The following is a 4286-nucleotide window of genomic DNA, read 5'->3' as shown; positions in this document are numbered from 1 at the left end:
GTAGTTCTCTATCCGCAAACCTGCAAATTACGGGATATCTTCCGATTTAGTCTAGACGGTGATCCAGCGGTTGAGTAGAGCGATGGTTTCGTGACTCGCCTCGTTGACAAAGGAAACCCTTCGATATACCCGGGATTCCGCGATACAGATTTTAAGCTTTTGGCAAACACTGATATCGCCGCTTAGAATTGGAACTTGATCGTGCTCGTATCAAGCGCATACATGCCGACGTACGTGTCTTGTCAAAGATTCAAGTTTTCGTCGGCATTTACAGATTACGATATTCCCACTTATGTAATCATTGATCGTATCGATCCAGATTCGACACGTGAAATTCAATCCTCTTACAGCGCAGATGATCCATTTTCTCATCAACGGCTTGGCTGCGAAAAATTTACCAATTGAGAAAGTTGAAGCCCGAGTCTTTGAGCAACAATATTTTAGAATTTTTGAAACGTCCCGGTATTTCTTTTTGCCAATTTTTAACTGTAAACAACACCAATGTTACGCACCTCAACAGAATTAAAATCGATAGAATTTATCAAAAGGCACTTGGACACTTTGGAGCAAAGATGTGCTGCTCGATCTCACAGAAAATATGTATGCAACGAAAAACCCTTACATTGCGATAACTGCTGCATTAATTATTACTTGGAATAATTATGAATTAAAATTTCGATCAATCTATCTGTTATAATTAAAAATAAGAATCCAAATATTTGTAATGCGTATAGTGATGATAGTCGTTTCGTCATTATGTACAACCTAGATATTTCCAAGTGGAAGTGTCACTTCTTTCCTCTAATTCTGTTCAAATTTAGCTACACACGATAGCAAAATTTAAGACGTTGTGACTGGATCACAGGTGTGCAAAATTAGGCCTACAACCAAACGATCGCTCGACCTGAAATACGGTAAGATCAGTAAATTGAAAAATATTGCAGCAAAATTGCGAGTATCATTATATTAAAAAAACTGAGTACGATCAGAATGTGGATGTATTAATTATACTATCCTAGTAGGTACGTGGTGCGAAATTGCACTTTTTGATTACCCTCGGCCGAAACAGGATCCAGTGACTCCAATATCAGATGAGTGTTTCAGCCCCCGAGGGATGTGGTAACCGGACTAATGGAATTAACAGGGGCTGCATAATATCTCACTTGGAAATGACTATGACCACTAACGGATAACCGTATAGGCTAGCATTATTCGTGACAAGCAGAAACAGAAGTCCCACTGAGAAGCGAATTAAACAGCGGCGCGCGGATAAATCCGTGCAACCTTATTTCCCGCGTCGACGAAAATCGTGGGGCAAAAACCATGTCTGTACAACTGGAAGAGAGGGATAAAGAAAGGTGGAAAAAAAATGGAGTCAAGAAATCTTTACAAGAAGAAGCCCGTAAACGTATAAAATAAAATAAAAAAAATAAAAAAAAAAAAGAAGCGCAGCCGCGTTGTCAGGTTTCAACAAGTCAACCTTTTGCCGCGCTGCAAAGGACTTATATAAAAGTCAGAAAGAGCTGAATAAAAAATGATTTTTCAGGGAACAGGGGCCATGATTCTCTGTCGTCACATCTTTGAGAGCGGTCAGCTACCGCGAGGGTGCGGCGTCGTTACGTAAGCTCGACGCTCCGACGCCTTCGGCTCTTCCCTGCAGCCCCGTCTGATCCCCCGCCCCTTAACCCCCTTCGCCAAGCCCCAAAAACACCCTCCGACAACCTCTGCCAGCAACGGTAGGTGGTGGCGTAGACTCTGCCGTTAGCGCGATCCACTCTAAAGGGTGCTATGAATTATTTCTACGTCGGTGAAAACGCCTAAGTGACGCCGGGACGCCTGACAGCTAAATTGATCTCCAATTGAGGGACAAGTTTCTTGCATAATTTCTGGGAGGACTCACAAAATCGGTTGATGTTCCGCCTGTACCGATTTCAAAATCGTCTTTTACCCCGGCTCCTTTCTATCTACCTGCGGAGATGCCGCATCACTTGCTGATACGCGGTCGCGGAGAAACGCTGCGAAACCATTTTACCGTCACGTCGACGAGTCAGGTATTTTTATCGCTGCAGAGAAAATTCACGCGTATGTTCGCAAGAATATCAGGCTCACCAATTTTCAAGCCTGTTCTTGAATTCGACTGTACAAGTTTTACGTACGCATGTGCATGTGGAAAAATTAAAATTCAAAAATTTCATCGACCTTTTTGCACTGTTCATAATGTAAGTACAGAGGCTTTTTTGAATTAACCTGAAGATTAATGATAATTTATTTCGTTCACAAGATAGGATTTAAACTCGAGTTGATCGTCTGTGAGAGAAGAAATTTTTCAATCCGAAAACTGACGATTCTCATTGCAAAAAACATTTTTCTTCTCGCTAAAATAGATATGACGTATTTTCATATCATTTCATAGACTGCCGGGTCCGTCTTACGTGGCTTTTAACAAGCAGTGAAATACACTTGTAAACATGTCACATACATCCAATGATCTATACTTGTGCTTCTTGAGACGAATTTCACGATAGATTCTCATTACGACAAATAAATTCGGGTACAATTTCATTCGTAGTAAACACAATAAATATTGTAATCATTAAATGATTACACGGCAATGTCAATAACCGATTTATTATTTCTCGATGTAGCAATGAGGTCGTGTTGCCACGTGCACGATTACAATAAATGTATATTCTTCATGCAACATTCACGTCGCACTCCTATATGTATACATCATACCTATAAGCGCTCAGCGATTGTCGAAGACTTTGAATCGAAAGGTGAGATCGGTAGCTCGGATACTTTCAATCGTCGAGGTAAACGGCGGCGCCGGTTTAGCTACGATTCAAGTTTGCAGCTTGTCAGCTGCCAGCGGGTTACTCCGATCAATCGATCCTCCGTGAGCATTTGCGTAAACGGGGAAAGATTGATGTAACCATGCATACATCGTAATGGACAGAGAGAAGTAGCATTAAACAAAAGAACCACGGTCCAACATTTTGGAAGGCTCGGTTGCCTCGCCACTCTTATCGTTAGCTTTTTTTGACTAGAATTTTCAGCTGTCATTCACGATGTACCTGCTTCGAATAGATTTACTGTTTACCTACGAAGCTTTATCACTTGATAGGAACCCTCAGCGAAATTCGACGCATTAGTCGGACTAAGTAACAAGTTTGGAGATCGATCCCAGTCACGAGTATTCGATTCATCCTTCAACCCCCTTTCACTTTGTGAAATAACTGACAAGAAAAAGAAAAGAAGAGGAGTGAAAACTCGAGGAATCTAAATATCGACTTCAAGGTACTATCATGAGATTCGAGCCATTGTTAATAACGCTGAGTGTATCCGTGTTGCTTAAATTTTACGAGTCTGGATAGTTATGGAGATTGACTTGGCCTGGAACCATGGATCCCGAAGAATGAATAATAACTGGCCTGCCGACCGAGACATGCACAGCGGAGCCGTTAGTTGAAAATTTGTATGTCAGTTATGGGGAGAAGACGTGCTTAGCTAGTCGCGTTCGCGTCTAAAGTTACATTTTTAAACCAGTCGTCTCTGCGTAAGGATTCAGTTAAAGTCACAATGAGGAAAAACGTTTCTTGTAGGTACCGGTTACGAGTTACCTGCACTGGTACTGTTTTTGCTAATAAAAATACCGACAGTGTGTTCAAGGCGAACAACGACGAAGTGTTGAGTTTCCGATGTGCAGAGTTTGGAATAAATCTTGAGGTAATAAAGAAGCGTGAGCATATATTGCGCATTGAAAGTGGCAAGAAGATAAGACAGAGAGAGAGAGAGAGAAAGAAAGATGATCGATGCAGGATGAAGCGGTGAAGCTGGTACTTCGGCATTCCAACTCCGCCATAATTAAGTCCCTTGTACTTCTTAAGCGGGGTAAGACTCGACTTGGCTGGGCTTGGCTTATACAGCCGCGTGGTCCAAGAGATGAATAAGAAGAGAAGAAGAGAAAGAATAAGAGGAATAAGAGGTATAAGAATAAGAATAAGAAGAAGTAGGAAGAGGGGGAAAAAAAATGACGATCGCGATAAATAATAGAGGGGAAAAAGACGATCGGCGGCTACATTCTGCTCAAATGTTAAATAGGTATCAATTTAAGCCCGACCAATCGACTTTCTCCGAGGCGTGGTTTTCCCCAGTTCCATTGGCTCATGGCTTGCCGTGGGTGGAGCTTCGTAAGTACCAAACAGCCGGGACGGAAGTAGGGGGTTGCCCTCTATTTTCGTGCTTCGTTTGCCTCGCGGTCCAACCGTTTCACTCGACAACGAAAC

This window comes from Neodiprion lecontei, chromosome 1 (assembly GCF_021901455.1).
Source record: "Neodiprion lecontei isolate iyNeoLeco1 chromosome 1, iyNeoLeco1.1, whole genome shotgun sequence".
NCBI classification, from domain to species: Eukaryota; Metazoa; Arthropoda; class Insecta; order Hymenoptera; family Diprionidae; genus Neodiprion; species Neodiprion lecontei.
The sequence above is the reverse complement of the archived record's forward strand: the minus strand, read 5'-3'. Positions refer to the sequence as shown.